Source organism: Opisthocomus hoazin, chromosome Z (assembly GCF_030867145.1).
Source record: "Opisthocomus hoazin isolate bOpiHoa1 chromosome Z, bOpiHoa1.hap1, whole genome shotgun sequence".
NCBI lineage: Eukaryota > Metazoa > Chordata > Aves > Opisthocomiformes > Opisthocomidae > Opisthocomus > Opisthocomus hoazin.
In genome coordinates this window covers 35,100,483-35,119,776 of record NC_134454.1, presented here as the reverse complement: position 1 = coordinate 35,119,776, position 19,294 = coordinate 35,100,483, and positions in this window count along the sequence as shown.

Sequence of the window (19,294 nt, the reverse complement as noted above, 5' to 3'; positions counted from 1 at the left end):
TTGTTACAAACGCTGGTCCTTGTGTTAGCTGACAAGTACATAGCAAGTGATGCCTTTTGGTTTGTCTTCTTGGGATGGGATTGATCTAAACTTCTGCAAAGGAAAGTCATCATCACCACCACTCTTTGTTAAACAACCGCAGTTTGCAGGACAGGAGTACGCAAAGAAATTTCATTCTGTAGAATAGAAACTGAAGTGCATGAGTGTACCCTGTGATAAACACAATTGTTATTTACACGCTGCCAATTTGTGAGGGCCATCTTGCTGAGAGATGACATTGATGCTGCCAGTAGGGTCCATCACAGACTGTAAACCAATTTCAACATTCTGTAACTGTGTTTCAACATTAAGAAGAAAAATGTCATCTTTAAAATTTAAACAATTGTTGAATGTTTAAACTTTCTTCTCCTTTATAGCTGTCCAACCAAGATAAGAAATAAAGGGACACTTTTTGTCCCCTCAAAGCCTCTGACATGGAGTGTTAAATTGCTTTAAATAGACCATCTGCTTTGTCTTGTGACAAAGCATACCTTTTATTGACCTGGCATAAAGTGACAAATGCCTTACCTCCAAAAATACCTACAAATGTGCAGTTTCATTATATCTGAGAGAATTGTCCCATTTTTTTAAGGTCTCCTTAAGGGATTTTGTACATCTTAAAGACTGGATAGAACCTTCATCTCCATTGAAAGAAATAAAATGGATCCTATTAGCTTTTCATATGTTGGAACAGGCCCGAAAGTACTGTGGAGAGAAAACTATGAACCTCAAGGTCCTTTAACAAAAACTGACTTTTAAAGCACACCTCCAGAACATACCCTTTACTTATATTCTGATAGCACTGAGATAGTCAGTTTTGGTTTTGTATCCTTCCCTTTGAACTCGGGGAATTCTCTTGCCTGCTAGCATGCAAGCAGAGAGCTTGTCCCAGATGGTAATTATGTCTCAGCTCACTACAGGTTCTGTTTTCACAAAGAGGGATTTTATTTCATGCGTTGCGGTGTTTAGAGATAGAGAAAGTGGATGCTGTAGCAGAAAGGCTGCCATGCAGTGCAAGTACCTGAGGGTTGCTCCGGGACACCTGCAGTACACAACGTCCGCAAAACAAACCATGTGAAGCTCAGAGAGAAATCTTACATGAGGAAAATAAGGGAATCAAAAGATGGAACAAAGCACAGCAGAAAATGTGCAAATTAAAGCTGCCAAAAGACCTTTAACGTATGTACATATCAATTTACATTAGCCAAGTAAAATCTGAAGCTGGAAAAAAAGAGAATGGGTCTGAGAAAAAGTAAAATAACAGAAGCATGTGATTAGACATAAAAGATTAACAGGCTGTGGATCTGCTCACCAGATCCCAGCCTAAGTCCCGGGAATATACTCAAAGGATTTTCTGTAACTGATATACAGAAAAACTGAATAAATCCAGCAACTCTTTTATTCGGACTTTTTAAATTACTATGTCCAGAATAGCACTGCTTAGCTGGTATTCTGAGTAACGTAAAAAAAAACGGTGTGCTTCTTGATATTATATTAAAACTGGGCACCAAATACTATGTTCAGATTTTTCTAGAGCAGTATTTCAAAGGATGACCCACAGTTCCTGTTCTCCTCTCCTCAGCCCTTCCCAGTATTTCAGCCTTCAGTAGGAATCTTAGTGATTTTTGCTGCTATTTTATCTTATTTGTGAGCTAGAACTAAGAAGGTACTTTGAACAATATTCTTCTACACATGTGAATTCCCTATGTACCCAGTGTAACTTACAATACTTGGTTCTTGTTCCTGTCTTCTCTGTTTCGTGCTGTTTATGTGCTTGTTTTTTCTATACGTGATCTAAATGACTGTAAATACAAGCTTGTGTGGCTATGTAGTTTCTTCCTAAAAATGTATTTGCAGAAGCTTTTCTGGTGGTCATGAAAAAGTATGTCAGCAATGATCTTTGCAGATAGTTGCATTTTGCTATAGGAAATTGCAGTGATGCAAAATACAACTTACTCCTATTTTATATGCGCAAGTAGAAATGGCAGCATACTGCATTCTGCTATAACTGTGCGTTTTCACTCAGGCTTGCAATATATTTATTTTAGGACATCTGAGAGTAAAATTCCTCTGAAGAATCTTTGCTTTGAACATTTGACTTTCTGTTTGTGCCCCATTCTCAACTTTGCCAAGAGTCTCTGTTTCTGAGATATTGCTCCCATAAGCTATTTTTCCCTGAGGGAAATCTCAGTTTGTAGAAGATAAAGAATCTGATGCTTCTCACATTAAAATCAGTGCCAAATTTCTTCTGGCTTTGGTGAAAACCCATGCTTTGCTTTCGTTTGAATGAATGCTTTACCACTTGTTTAGAAGATCTGCTTTTCTCAGGTGTCACTTCAATATACACAAATCTCACTTGTACAAATGATTGACCATTAGCTCAATTGCAGAAGAATAAATTTCTTACCTTAGCATTCAATTAGCATTTCTTTTAGGATTTTTAACTGGAAAGGGGATACCTTTGCTGAAGTTCACTTCGTTCATATGGTAACTTGAAAAGGTCACCCAAACTAGGGCCATAATAAGTGCTAATTATATGACCTAGTGACAGCAGAATACAAAACTCTGAGAGACTGAGAAATACATACAATAAAATAATCAGTAATATGAACAGAGAGAAAGTCAGCTAAGGAACATCATTTTCACCTGTCCATACACTAAATTTCAGACATCCTTCCTGGTGACCCTGGTAAAGTCCAGCTTTCACTGTGGTGAGTGAGAAAACTCTCAGAAAAATCAGAGTTGTGAGGCTGTGTTCCTTGCTCTCTGATATATAGATGAAAACAGGAATTATAGCTGTGTTGTGGAAGCTATTCACATGAGGAGGCTTGAAAGAGCCCAGGGGAGTACATCAAACACCCCTAGTTTGCATTTTAGTCTCTTGGCTCCTAGAATGAGAGAAGGGTGAAGACTGCATGAAAAGAGGTTTTTTGTCGCACTTCTTCTGTACTGAAAGTGAGAATGGCAGAACTGAGTCCCTGCAGAGCTAAGGGCCCTTTCTAGACACAGACTTTCACTGAGTTGAAGTGCTTAATACACACTGAAAAATATAAAAGCTTTTTAAAGTTTTTCTCCTTGTGTCCTAGAACAAGCACTTATAATCTAGTCTCACTGACACTATTAGCTGGGTTGTACTGATAATACTTCTTCCACACATTCACGATTCTCATTTTCTCACTCCCCAGACTTTGCTGTCACTTCTGTGCATGCTTATAATTCTTTTGATCCCCAGTGACATGATAGCATCCTCGCAGCTTTTTCTACAGAAGGCACTCCCCTGTACTGTGCCGATACATGTTCTGAACCTTTCAAATAACATCCCAGTAACTAATCCTATTTCTTACTGGAGATCTTGCAAAACATTATCCTTTTTTCTGTCCTTTAATAATGGCCAACACTTCACATTCCAAAGCAGTTTGTTTGCAAAATTCTGTATTGAAAAGATGACTAGAGACTTGAGAAGAACACAAAAAATAGGCAGGATGAAAATCTGGTGGAGTTTAAACTAAAGCCTGATCATTTTGTGAAATGTATTGGCTGATACATGCACTTGCAAAAGTTGAGAGTTGGATGTGTTGATGCTAGCTGTTCTTTCTAGCTGTACGTCTCTCAAAAGTCTGACCACAGAAACTAAATCTTAAGCCTGAATTCATGTGACAGTACGGTGTAACATTTTTAGGCTGTGTTGATGTGCTGGTTTTACCCAGAGGCGGTCAACCTCCCTCTGCTAGTATTTGAAATGTATTTCTGTCTGCTATTCTGAGAGTCCTGAGAGTAATAGCTCTGTGTAGTTCCTGCCTAAGACTGCAGACTGCCACATTTTCCATTTTATAGTGCCCTTCTCTTTGGGCAATTCTTGTCACTTTAATGACAATCCTTCATCTTGTGATTTTAAACATGAAACTATCTACTAAATCAGTGTTGGGCAATGATATTTTCTCAGTTATATGTGCTGATTTAAGTTTCCTACATCTCTTCTCTGACACTAGGTTGAGTGTGAGGTAAACAACATTTAGACAAGCTACAGACTTCTGCTTAGTCTTCTTTTTCTTCCCATGGTTTATACATAGCACTTCAAAGGAATCGTTTGAGGGAGGTTAGACACTGCTATAAACAGCTTTCCACACACAGTGAAATCCTTATCTCTTAGAATTTGACCTGGTTACTGTCTACTGGCTTGTTCAAAGTTTTTTCACCCCAGAAGATATTTTGCGGTGTTATTCCAAAAGATCAAGCATTGTGCAAAAATAAGAACCATGTTTCTTCATAATAGGTGTTATACAACCCTAATAATTCCAATTTTTATCTTAGAGAGATTTTTTCCTGACAGTCTTGGTGACATGCATGTATTTACTCCTTTGCAAACTTAATCTTTGTTCATGCTTTTGCAAACTCCATGTAGGCAGAATTTTGGTTTTGGAAAAGACTGCTAGTGTAAAGAATTAAAATTTGAGTAATATTCTCAGGATCTGGACTTCAGTAAATGCACCGGAGACTCATTATCAATCTGTTTAGAAGTGCCATTAACATGAATCACGAGCACATCATTTACTGGTTGATTCCATCCCGGTTAATTGCATCAGTGAATGAGGTGGCATGAGTAGGGAGTGAGATATTGGTCCCAATTTGGTAACAAAGTTTTCTTCCTTGTTTTCCTTTATAAATTATTGGCTTACATAAAAAAATGTGAAAACTGATAGTGTTTGTCTCTGGCAATCCAAAGATATTTCTGAAGATGTTTATATTGAAGGTTTTTGATGTACAACTGCCAGAGAATGCCCTTCTCAATGGGAAAGAATTGTTGTATTCCACAAAAACTCAATGCTTGAAAGTATAATAAAATAATTCTCATCTACAAAAAAACATCAGAGTGGAAAATTTTCATCAACTCTAGCGCATGTGTAAGGCTCAACAGTGTTTGGGTCCTGAAATTGATAACTTGTCTACTAAACAATATCAAGACCTTGAACAAATTCCATAAAACAAGATATTAGTAGCTATTACAATTACATATGATGTTTTGTAATTGTGTTTTAATAATGCTATTAATATTCGTGTCCTGGTGACGGAGGATGCGGAGAAGGCAGAGCTAATGAATGCCTTCTTTGCTTCAGTCTTCAGTGCTAAGACTGGCCCTCAGGAATCCCAGGCCCCGGAGGTAAAAGAAGAAGCCTACAGAGAGGACGACTTTCCCTTGGTCGAGGAGGACTGTGTGAGGGATCGCTTAAGCGATCTGGATGTCCACAAATCCATGGGCCCCGATGGAATGCACCCACGAGTGCTGAGGGAGCTGGCGGATGTCATTGCTGAGCCACTCTCCATCATCTTTGAGAGGTCCTGGAGGACTGGAGAGGTGCCCGAGGACTGGAGAAAGGCCAATGTCACTCCAATCTTCAAAAAGGGCAAGAAGGAGGACCCAGGGAACTACAGGCCGGTCAGCCTCACCTCCATCCCGGGAAAGGTGATGGAGCAGCTTATCCTGGAGGCCATCATCAAGCAAGTGGAAGAAAAGAAGGTTATCAGGAGTAGTCAGCATGGATTCACCAAGGGGAAATCATGCCTGACCAATCTGATAGCTTTCTACGATGACATGACTGGCTGGGTAGACGAAGGGAGAGCTGTGGATGTTATCTACCTTGACTTCAGCAAGGCTTTCGACACAGTCTCCCATGATATCCTCCTGGGGAAGCTGAGGAAGTGTGGGCTGGATGAGTGGTCGGTGAAGTGGATAGAGAACTGGCTGAATGGCAGAACTCAGAGGGTTGTCATCAGCGGCGCTGAGTCTAGTTGGAGGCCGGTAACTAGTGGTGTCCCTCAGGGGTCAGTACTGGGCCCAGTCTTGTTTAACTTCTTCATCAACGACCTGGATGAAGAGTTAGAATGTACCCTCAGCAAGTTTGCTGACGACACCAAACTGGGAGGTGTGGTAGATACACCAGAAGGCTGTGCTGCCATTCAGCGTGACCTGGATAGGCTGGAGAGCTGGGCAGAGAGGAACCTGATGAGGTTCAACAAGGGCAAATACAGGGTCCTGCACCTGGGGAGGAACAACCTCATGCACCAGTACAGGCTTGGGGTGGACCTGCTGGAGAGCAGCTCTGCGGAGAGGGACCTGGGTGTCCTGGTGGACGACAGGTTAACTATGAGCCAGCAGTGTGGCCTGGCTGCCAAGAAGGCCAATGGGATCCTGGGGTGCATCAAGAAGAGTGTGGCCAGCAGGACAAGGGAGGTTCTCCTTCCCCTCTACACTACCCTGGTGAGGCCTCATCTGGAGTACTGTGTCCAGTTCTGGGCTCCCCAGTTCAAGAAGGATGAAGAGCTACTGGAGAGAGTCCAGCGGAGGGCTACAAGGATGGTGAGGGGACTGGAGCATCTCCACTACGAGGAGAGGTTGAGGGAACTGGGCTTGTTCAGCCTGAAGAAGAGAAGGCTGCGAGGGGACCTTATAAATGCCTACAAATATCTGAAGGGTGGGTGTCAGGAGGATGGGGCCAAGCTCTTTTCAGTGGTGCCCAGTGACAGGACAAGGGGTAATGGGCACAAACTGAGGCACAGGAAGTTCCGTCTGAACATGAGGAGGAACTTCTTCTCTCTGAGGGTGACGGAGCACTGGAACAGGCTGCCCAGGGAGGTTGTGGAGTCTCCTTCTCTGGAGATATTCAAGACCTGCCTGGACAAGGTCCTGTGCAGCCTGCTGTAGGTGACCCTGCTTCGGCGGGGGGGTTGGACTAGATGACCCACAGAGGTCCCTTCCAACCCCTACTATTCTGTGATTCTGTGATTCTGTGATTCTGTGATTCACCAAGAGGAGCTGCATTGAGTGTACTTGATAATAGATGTATTAGGTATTAGAATACCCAGCATGAACAGACCAAAATGAAGCAATTATTACAAACCTTGCTAATTTAGCACCTGTACTCAAGCCTTCATTTGCATTGCCTTTGAGTTATAATACAGAACACAAAATTCTTCTCACAATATTTGAAGGGCTGTGATACTATCTGAAAGAAGTCAGTGAAAGAGTAACAAGCAGGAATTGATACACAGACTTCATAGCTGGTTCTGTATCTGCATTTTTTAATGCTTAGGAGTACTCATGGGAAATTTTGATATCTTCTCTTTCAGTAATGTATTTGCTATTACGGAGAAATTGGTCGTCCACTATAAAGATATATCTAGCACTTTAGTACAAAAGTTTCTTGATAATTCCCATTAGAAGTCTGTGTATTCTACTGACTAAGCGTTCAGGCTGTATTTTTATTTATTGGGGTTTTTTTTTGTTTGTTTTTTGCTTTCCATTTGAATGCCCACTCAAATGTGTTTTAAAATAAGGAGACAGTTTCATTGTATCCAGGAATCTCACCAGAAATCTGCAAGTGGAGACACTGCTGCTGGATCTCTGGAGCCATCAACTGTTTTAGGAGTAAAATCTCTATCCTTGATCAGGTGAAGTTTTGCCCGGTGAATGTACATCACAAATACATATTCTCAGATTTCTTGTGCCTGCATCTCGACTCTGCAATAGTGAAGAAGACTTCTTCAGTTATTGCAGAGATGGAAGGTGAATGAGGAAAGAGGCAGTAGGGAGATAAGCCATAGTCAAGGCAACAGAAACCTGCAATGAGAAACTGGATTCCATCTCTATCACAAAACTAAACCAAAGTCATTCAATGTGCCTCATTTTTTTGAATGCCTGAATGGAGTCCTGAAATCTGATTTGCAGAAGTGCTGAGTGCTTGCAGCTAGAATGGAAACCAACACAATCTGTCTTTTAAATATATTAAGTACTATATACTATTGCATTCTCTAAAAACCCCCAACTTACATATATTTTGACTTGGACAGTCAGAGTTTAAGAGTACCTTTGACTTGTCTTGCTTTGACTTCAGCACTAAATTTGAGAGATTCTCCTTCTCATCTCACAAGAAAGAAACATAAATATTGGATGCTTACATGCAGTAATGGAAATATCATTATTGTACATATGCAATATTAGGTCACAGAGTAGCATTTTAGTACTGGACCATAAGTAAAGCATGAACAAAACATCAAGGAGAAAATAAATACTGAATTGTTGTTTATGTAAATGAGCACTAACTTCTCAGTCAAGCAAAAGGGTCATCAAAAAAGAAAAAAGTAAATTAATCTTCAAACTGAAAACTGAGTGTATTCAGTAGAAACTGAAAGGTGTATGTCCACTGCTGTGAATCAAGGTTATATAGTCAATTTTAGTACTAGAATTTTAATGTTATGGGGTGTTTGTAATTGTGAACTTATTATTATTCCGTTCATGTTGAACATAGAGTTTACTATGTTATGCTGTAGGACGGTTGGCTTGGAAGTAAGGTAGTTCTCTCTGCAAAGGTAATAAAGTATCCTGCTAAAGGGTTATCCATAAAAACACTCACTATTTGTTCACTTTTCTTCCATTAGTTGTTTTCATGGGAAGTTGTGGAGACTTTCTTGTAATACTGACAGTGCTGTTAATAAGAAGGTGGTTGACTCCAGTTGGCTGAATTCATCTGATATCAAAAGAGTTTTTACCCCACATAAGTTAGATGTGTCATATCCAGAGAAGCATTCAGCCCTTGACTGAGAGAACTTCTGTTTCTCTGTGACTTCTTTTCTCTCCTAGGGGACTAACATTTCCATTAAGTGACTGTAGGAGCTCCACAGCGGTCTGCACAAGGGTGTGCTGAAGCAGACCATGCCACACAATAGCTTTCTCTGACAGCAAAGGAACAAGTAGGAGGTGTAGGACTGAACCCAAGGCTGATCGGAAACATATTGTTTCCTAAGGTTTATAATTTGCAGGCAGTGTTCAAAGCATGTGAATTCCAAATTCCTTTTGCTGTTGCTAATGTCCATTTTAATGCTTAGCATAATTTGATTTACTTCAATAATAACCAAGCTATATTTAGGCAACCCTAATCCTGGCTCTGTGTGTTTGTATTGGATATAGTCTATAGTTACAGGAGTATTTATTAAAATTTTCCGTGTATGTGTGGTAGAATGGAGACAGCATAGCTGCATGAATTACGTAAGACACTGTTGGGGAATATTTCTTTATATTTTTAACTTCTAATCCTTTTTTGAACCATAATACAGATTAGAGAAACAATGCTGTAAAAACTGCTGTAAAATAAAATAAAAGATTATATTCAACTTGCCATGCATAAGCCTTCAGAGAAGATGCTGTTCTTTAGTTTAGTCCTTAAATCACCCAGTTGTACGTGACTATTCTAAGACTTTATACATTAGTAATATGTAAGATAACACTATCATCTAAAACTTTGCAGTACCATGGGCATAGCAGCATGAGATGAGCTATTCTTATCCTTAACTTTCTAGCAGCCAGCTAATCAATTCAACACAGATGTTTTTTCTTCTGTTGTTTAAAAACAATTGGCAATAGCAGCATACATTCTATGAATCAAGTTGTTTTCGCTCCTTTCACATCCCTGGAGCTGCATGAAATATGATTTGTGCCCCACTGTATTCAAGGACATCATGTTGTGCATGTGCAGAAAAACAGAGGCAAGTACATATAACATGCCTTTGCAGACCATGTAGCACATCAGTAGTTTAGTTGGCTTTTGACATACACACACACATCATAAAACATGAAAGGAAATCCTGCTGAGTGGTATTACTGCACATGCAGTTAATGGCGTGGGAAAGCTGATTATGGCAGATAATTTGCAAATCAAAGGCAAACAGAGTTTAATTTCCAAACCAACTGTTAGCAGCTGCAATTGGAAATCCTGAACTTCTTATTATTACCCTAATTATTGTACTTTCTAATTGTGGTAGTGCTAAGAGAACCTGGTCATGGTTCCTTTTGTTCTTGATGTGTGTACATCAGAAGTAGGGTTAGTGTCTGCCCCAGAGAACCTATAATCAGAGCAAGAACAAAAGAAGGGAAGAAGTGGACAGTTAGGAAAAGCCATATTAACAATCCACTGTTATTAGAGTAATAAGCAGCTGCCGTGCTACAAATGTGGCAAGGAATATATTGCCTTTTTGTCATAAGCCTTTACTGAGTATATGGATATTTTTTTAAGGATAATGATGTTTCTATGCAAATATAAATTAAAAATAATAAGCTCTGGAGTGTATGGAAATATGCTTTCATGGCATAAGAGAAGCAAGGGAAAGCAAGGCAAGAAAATAGTTTGCTTTGTGAAGTGTCATGTTTGCATCCTCTTTCCTCACGAAGAATAAACCTTAAGTGACTCCTGAACGTCTAACTGAGAGAAGACACACTTGGACTGTGTAGTCAGCACATATTTCATTGTTTTCATTAGTTCCTTTTTTCAAAGCTGCTTTCTACAGGCAGTACCACTAAACTGCATGTTTCTTGTATGGAAGCTCCCGCTGTGTTCAGTGGCATTTACTGTGGATCTGAATGACAATACATAAACAATCTGGTGAAAGGTTCAGGGAGTAGAAGAGGTGAATGTTGGAGTGGCCCAGGAGCAGCAGGAGCATGGACTAACATGGAGCAGACTATGCTTTTTTAAGTGGGTGTCTATTTCACGTTCCCTCCTTCTCCTTGAGCCTTGTTTCTAATTGCAGTAAAGTTCAAATTTTTACGTCTCAGATGATGCTTATGGGATGTGGTATCTGTACAAAAAGTATCACATATTTAGTACAATTTTGCTGATGCTAGCAGAAAAAAAACTCTTATGGGAAACGTCAGACTTCTTGCCCTAAATACTACACAGCAACCACTGTTTTAGAGAACACAGTTCATGTGTCCAAAGTAGAACATTTCTCTCTGAGAGAAGAATACATAAAATAGCACATTCAGCTTTTGTGTGCCATGACTCAAGGGGTTTCTGGAAAAAAGGCTGGAAACAGCTGGGTTTCAGGGAGCAGGAATGAGTTATCTCACTGTCCTGAGGAGGTGTCCCTCTGTTAGATCTTCATGAAGTTCTTGAGTAAACATGAATGGACAAATTTTCCTAACATTTATTTAAAGCTGGTCTTGTCCAGGTAAGGAAGCCTCCTTTGCACAGGGTTTCCAGCTGTAGTGGATGTAAGGGACATTCATTTTTCAGTGTGGTTTTCAGGCATCTGACAATCTTAAGCTTCAGCATATGCTTGTGAGGCAGGAAACAGACTGCCAAAGGCGAAACAGGGGAACACAGAAAGAAATGAAGGTCTCAGAACTCTTTGATTTAAAATTGGATTATTTATCTTTGTTTTTGCTGTATCTGAGAGGTATAGTGCTCAGGAGAAAGAGAGGTTAAGAGAAATGTCACAGAAGATCACTTACACTTGGAGTAAAACCAAGGATGTCTCTGAACTGGAAGATGAGGAAAACCCCTGATGTTAATGCTGGCATAAAGAACAGTTTGGGGGCAGGATCCTGTTTGCATGCTCCTCTGCAGCATTTCTGTGTGGAAGAATTTGCTAGATTCAGTTTGAGTCGTCTGGAGCTGGGTCAGAGTGAGGTGGGCATATGGCAGCTTGCATAATCCTGAGGACAAGACACGATGCGTTCTGGATGAATAGTAATTGGCTTCAGTATGGAGACAACAAATTTACAACCAGCAGATACCAACTTTATGAACAGGTCCTATTTTATCCCTGAAGAATAAAGTTTTGGAGAATATGTGAACTTGTGTGTTGGAGAAATGTTTGGTACAAATATCTGTGAATTGTAGTGAATAGAAAATAATGACTTTAGTACTTTTTTAGTGACGTAAAGTACATATTGATTGCATTGCTAATGGAAGGGTCTGAGTCCTGACCCAAAGAGTTTACTATATAACAGAAACCAAGACCTACTGTGGAAGAATATTTGTATGTCTGGATAGGGAAGGTAGCAGTTCCTTTATTCTACCACACTGATTGTACATCTGGTGCTGGCTCTTTTCTCTGGCTAGGCAAGCTACACACACTTCCAAGAAATGAGGAAGTGAAAGAAGTGTAAGGTAAAAAATGTAGGACTCCTTAGATACCAGTGGCGAGCATTTAGCATTCAGGTAGTGTTCTGTCTTTGTTTTATTTTTATTCTCGGGAAAAGTCAGATATGAAGCATAGCAGAATGACTATAGTAAAATTAAGGTACTAACTCATTGTTTATTGGTCTTATGGAAGTTTGACAGCATTGGATGTAGCCTCAGTGTAAAGGCATGTAAAATGCTGCTGTGTAAGGAGAAGGCTGGAATCACTATTCATATTTTTAAAATGCTATTTCCATCAGATAAACAGAATGACTAGATTTGTGAGGATGATGTCATTTCCTAAAGGGCAGAGGCAATATTGAAGAAAGAAGATTCAAAAAGTAATACAGCTCAACTATCATTTTTGTCTTTGAGTGTAATGAAGTCATGCACCTCAGTTTTATATGTAATTATTTGTTTTACGTTATTCTCACCTCTTTGCCATAGCCTCCTTTTCTATCCCAGTGTAGCTATTCCTTCCTGAGTGGGAAACCATAATGGATCTCTATATCATACAGAGTTTGGAGGACTTCTTCATTTTTTCTGCAAAAGTTAAATAAAGTGCAAAACTTTCAGCCCATCAATCCTTTGGTAAGCTGTCCAAGGTGACATTTCATTAGCACATTTTGTCAGTGGATAAATCGTACAGCATGCTCTGAAGAGAAGGTGGAAAACATCCAGTCCTTTTTCATTAGATCCACCTGAAGCTGAACCACTAGAGATTACATACAAAAAGCACATGAGACAGAGAAAGTGCTATTCTGTCTATAAACTGTATTAATCATTCATTCCCTTCTGAGTTCTTTGAGTCACTGCCCTATCTCTGGTTAGGCCCAAAACTGGCAATTTAATTTTGAGCTGCAGGACAGATACATTTCAAGGAAAATCACAGACATAACGACTCCTGCCAAGCTTGATAAAGTCCTCATTTGTCAATTAAGGAGCTTCCAATAAGGCAAGGTGGATAGAGTAAAATGAGGCAGATCAGAAGATATTATGCGCAGTTGCAGGGGTTGCCAGGTTTTCTCTCCTTTCTTTCATGGATGCACAAGCATATATTCCCCAAAACACGCAAAAACATGCACACCCCTTCACACATGTTCCTTTTATTGATTCTGGGAATAGAAGTAATTAGGAAGCTTTGATTCACTAGTATGAACTGATTACCTAGGGGACTGGGACTGCTTTGCTGCTTCACTGACAGTAAGTGTCAAAGGGCTGACCAAAGATAACAAATACCTGAGAAGCCACCCATTTACTGAAGTGTCAAAGTGCTTTTCTCTTAGTGAAATTTTTCCCTGCTATGCTGAAGATAAGTGTTCAAATAAAAAGGATTTATTGAAAGAAATAGCCGTGCCGCAAAATCAAATGAATTGCTGGAAAATACACTACATAAACAAGTGAAGCTCCGACAATAAAGAGGAGACACAATGAGCTAGACTAATGACCAATTTAAATTAGTGATAAGCCATTTAAAGAGGTACTGTCAGGTTAAGATCCTGGGTCTGATACAGTGTTAAATCAGTGGAAGGATTAGATATCGAAGGGTCATTTTGCAGTTCAAGGCTTGGCTAAATACAGTCATCCCTGTGGATGGGTTCCTAATCAGGCATCTCTGACTAACTTTATTTATAGATGTTCTAAGCCTAGGATAAGAAGGCCATACCTTTACGCACCTTTATGTGTAAATGAGTCATTAAAGAAATACTTGGAATAACTTTCACCTAAAATTTCTCTATTGGGTGATGAGAGCACAAACACTACTGGAAGCTCTAAGATTGTTTTAAGAAGTGTCAAAGAATTACAGATTTTAAGCATCTTCTTTGATGATACCAGGAGGAAGCGATTCATAAACTTTGCTATCCTGGTTCCCCGCCCTCTTTTGATTTTGATCCTTTTTTGCTTTTCTAGCAATTCTTCTAACCTGTCCATCTCTATCACTTCCCACCACTAAGAATGTGGTTTCATTTATTCCCTAAGAGGAAGGATAGGATATTCACAGAAGTCAGATGTATTTTCCTTCCCAGAGGCTCATTTCTAGTAAAACACTCTTGTTCAGGCTATTTAAAAGAGAAAAATTTGTGTCACACTTGGCCCACAATGAAAAACATGAAATACGGTAATCTGTGTGAGATTCAGAACAGATTTCTTCATGGACCCCTGGTGCTCTGACTTTTTGTTGTACTTCATTCCACCTTCAATGAAGGCTTTTTCTGATGTTTGGAGAAAACGAAACCGTAACTCTTCAGATTCTTGCTTTCCATCTGCATTTAGAGTGCTGCTGCAGGAGACACAGATCATAAACTGGAGTTGTCTTATAACTTGAAGGTTCAGATTAAGAGTGAGAGAGCACAGAAATGGTGGAAAGTTGTCTTTACCCTCTCCGTTTCCACATTTTTGCTCAAGAAACACAGTAATAGATAATTTTCTCATATCCTCCATACATGGTTTATGCCCTTTGATCTTTTACTTTGTGATTAATATTATGAAGTAATTTACTTTTACTTTGTAATCATTTTAACCTTTTCTTCCTGATGTACTTCTATTATTGTGTTGCTGTTTACAAGATTTACTGGCTGCAAGGAATTGTTTGAATCTCAAAACACTATTTTAAAATAAATTTTGAAAAAAGTTTCCAAATTCCTCCTTCCTTTCCTCCCACTTCCTTCTCAAATGTTTTACAGTTGCTGCTTCATTCACAATACAGTACTTAAAAGCCGGGGTTTTATGGATTTTTCATGTTCTAGATCTTTCCTACTTGTGTGGCTGAAGAAAAGTAAAACTTGCAGCTAAAATTTCTTTGTTGAGTTCTCAGAACTAACAGAATAGGTTTGTGACATTGTTTTAGTTAGCAGAAGTTATCAGACTTGCTCAGCTGCTCAGAAGTAATTGACTGTTCTGATATTAATATCTGTACTTTGGTTGGCAAGACCTTTTCATTTTCTACAATTACATTAGGCAACATCCCCCTTCTCATTAAATTTTGGCAGTTAGAAGCACTCAAGTCTTTCTTTGCAGAGAAATTTTCACTGTGGAGTAAAATTGATCTTTATTTTATGTACTATTTTCCATTATATCTGAAATGCCCAATATTAGCAGGTATTTTGTAGTAGCCAGACTTCACTGTCTCCACTTCACTTGATGATGACACACTTTCATTTTTAACATCACAGTCAGTTGATTATAACTTGTGCTTTCATAAATATGCAAGAAGACTGATTTCACAAAATTGGTTGAGAAGACATGTATACATCTTTTAGGTACTCATTACTTAGCCAAATTGTCTTGGAAGTTTCATCTGAAAGAGAATATAGTGATTGTGCTGCAAAGGACTTCCACTGGCAGATGTATTTTTCCAAAACGCTCCATACACCTTTTGCAAGTGAAGGCAGTAAACACCTGACACTTCTGAGAGCAGAGTTCAATGGATTACATTGAATAATTCCATTTTTTCCCATATTTTTTACCTATTTTTAATGGTTATACATGTACAGAATTTGTATAAAAATTGCAGATTTTTTATATTTATAGATGAAATTTCAAACCTCTTGTTGGAACACTTAGAAGACCTTGGCTGTCATGCTGCAGTCAGTGGGAAGCCTTCCTATTTCTTTATAGACATCCAGCTGTGTTCTTACAAAATGCATTATATCTAAAAGACTGTGTCACTGAAGAAAAGGGAAAAAAAGACATCTGGTGCAAACATGTCTTTTGCTGGTATAAGGAAGGCAGGGGATGTTTAAGGAATGAAAGATCACTGTCTAGCAGCAGTCATGTGGGTGATTCTTGTGGTATACATTTTAAAGGCCTGAGGTGGCATTTTGGATGGCTTTGTAAAACTGGACTGAAAAACGTAATGATGTCAAGTTCAAATTTTACCCCCAGGGAATCTTTTTCTCTGGCTATCACTTTGGAGTCCCTGCTGAGAAATGTGAACAGGGAAAACATTCTATGGGACACACCTGTCTCCCATTGAGCCTGAAGGGATGAAAGTATGGTCTCCCTCATTTTCTCCATATTTCCCATGTATTTGCATGCATGAACGCATACAAAACCTCCTTGCAGCCACAGAACCGTCTCTAGCTGTGCTTCCCCACTCTGCCAGAGGCAGCAGACCAGGCGGTGATGGGAGTGCAGGCATCCTGCTGTGCTGCTGGGTGGGCAAGGGTGGTTATGGACCCCTCACCCTGGGGACTGAAGAATTTTGGTCTGCTTCACCTATGGAGGAGAATAATGTTCTCGGCAGAGATTTTAGCATGTTGAAACCCTAAAGCAGACAAAAGAAGATACAGAGGAAAAAACAAGAGGGTCTTGAAAACTGTAGGTAGCCCTTGCCCACAGGCCTAATTTAGGGGCATTTGGGAGTAGAGTGGCACTCGCTGAATAAACCTTTTGTCTCCATAGGGATTTACCCTACAAATGTGAAACAGCTGCTAGGTACCTGTGTAAAATCCAAAGACAAATACAGCACTGTTGTATAAGTGACTAGAATATGTCAGTTTAGTTAATACTCGGCTTAACACGTTTAAATGAAAAGAAATTGTGTTAGATAAGAGTGTTGAGGAATTTGCTTTGGTAAAACCCAAAGAGTTTTAATGAAATTATTGCATTTAATTGCAATTTCAAGGAAGGTAAAAATGGATATTCTTAGTGGTTCTAGGTATAGAATCTTCAAAATAGTTTTAACAGCATTTATCACTCAATAGCTGGAGCCACTAAATGTCATCACTGCTCTTACAATAGTAAAACTAATGTTGCTGTTTGCAGGTATTGTTCACAATGCCGTTTTTTTTTCCCCTTCATAAAATTATATTTCTATTATACATATTGCAGTAAAACCATGGTAACTATACAAACGCTAATATAAATTCATGACCCAAGATGTTTTATTTCAAGATGGTCTTTGTTACTGTGGTTATGACAATTTATTGTAGTTATAAATACAAATAAACTATACCATAGTTTTATCTCAGTATCTCTATGATAACCAAAATTTGCTTCATGGTACTGTAATTCTTATAGTTTCTTTGTAACTAATGCAATAGTTTTGTTTTCTAGCTACTCAGATTTTACGCCATTTATCCTGAGGCTGCAAGGTTTTAAAGGCAGATGCAGAATGAGATGAAAAAACAAGGTGTTTTTTGCTTTAAAGAAACCTGAGGATTCTTCATAAAATCTTAGAAACATAGAATTATTAAGGTTGGAAAAGACCCTTAAGATCAAAGAGTCCAACTGTTAACATTGCCAAGTCCACCACTAAACCATGTCCCTAAGAGCCACATCTACACATCTTTTAAATACCTGCAGGGATCATGACGCAACCACCACTCAATGCTTGACAGGACTTTTGGTGAAGAATTTTTTCCCAATATCCAATGTAAACCATCCCCAGTGCAACATCAGCTTGTTTCCTGTTGTCTATCATTTGTTATTTGGGAAAACAGACTGTCAACCCACCTCACTACAACTTCATTTCAGGTACTAGTAAGGAGTGATAAGGTCTCCCCTGAGACTTTATGATCTTGTTTCTTGGTTCCCAGTAACTTGGTGAAGTCTGTAAGGTGCTTCTGAGATCCTCTGAGAGGAAAGTTTATGCAAGCACTAAAATACATGCAAACCTAAAAGTATTTACATCTTTGGCTACATATACACACAAATTTATGTACATGCATATTTCTAAATTGCTTTTGCACATACATTCATGCAGAAGCATATATGACAACAACTATATGACATACTAATGTTGGGTGGACATTAGTTTATAACTGCAAATTATCTTTTATGCCATTAGTAATTTTTCTTTTTTTGTTTTAAAAAATGTTACTGTTCCATTAAAAAAAAAAAAAAAAGATATGTATCTCTCTTAATGGATCTTACGTTCCTCTGTTTCTACACTGTAGAAAATAAAATGTATGAAGGACAAAAAGCAGCACTTGCAAATTAGGAAAATAATTTTGTTCTATTTTGTGGTGTTGTAAGAAACCAAAAACTAACAGGCTGGGCTAGAGTGATGCATTACAGGGTGTCTATTCTAGACAGAAAATCATGTCAATGGACAGATTTAAGAGTCTAGGAGACAAAGCATGAGCAGCGTGGGACCCACTTTGATTTTTTTCAGAAGAAATAAGGCATCTTGATTAAGGACTTTTTTTATTCCCAACAAGTTTTGATGTTTCCTGGACTATTTGGACTTCCAAATATTAATTAACTAGGCACAGGAGATCAGAATATGCTCACACATGTGAATAATATTTTTAAAATTACACTACCAGGGCCTCAACTTTTTAGGCATCTCAAAAGAGTGGATATGGAAAATCCTGATTTCCTTCTCCTAGTGAGACCAGGGATGACATGGGTGAGCATTTCTTTCAGTACTTCAAATTTTGATCCTTGATGAAGCACATAGCTTTCAAACAGTGAAACAGAATAGAAGCAACCCTTGTTGAATTTATTTTGTTCCTAACTGGTTTGATGACCCATAGTAGATATGTATCAATTAGGTGAGGACGAAATACCATAAAAGCCTAACAGCAGGTCTCAAGGAGCATATAGAAAAGGTTATATTAATTACTTTCTCTATAACAGCTCTAATAGTCTTTCATGTAAACTGTATAAGGTGAAACTTTTGATTTTGAAAGGTTAAATACGGGTCACACTCAGGTAGCTCCAAGGCTGAAAACAAAGCAAATTTCTTACAACTATAAACCTGGCTGTTTCTCTTTGTCTTGCAACACTTTACACTATAGTCCAATTAGCTGTGCTACATGCTACCAGTTGGTAAGTGAAAATTTTGCTTTCATTAGGTTTTCATTACATTTCCAATAGTCTGTTATGGAACAGAGATGTGGTTTACAGTATGATCAAAGATGTTAACGTACCACCTGTTCTGTACCATAATGCTTACTCTGTTTAATGGAATGAAGGCCATAGTGGGAATTCCCTTAAATAGCCAATGCAAAGAATTCAAAAAGATCGTATAGTAAACTGCAGATTGTATAGGACGCCCACACTGTGTACTGTTTTCTCCTTTCTTTTATGCTTTTAAATTCTATTTAGACCTCTTACCTATCTATGAGATACTGGTAATGATGTATTTAAACATAGGTTTGGAGCACAAAGGTCTACTATCTCAGTGTCTTTAGTTTGCTAAAGACTAATATACAATAGTGCTTAGAGGCAGAAAACCACCATGAAAACTCATCACAATCCTATCTGGTTTCAAACGTCTCACATGTTTCTGCTTTTAGAAACCAGTAAGGCTAGAACACCTAAGCCAGTGGTCTTGACTGATAATTTGGTGG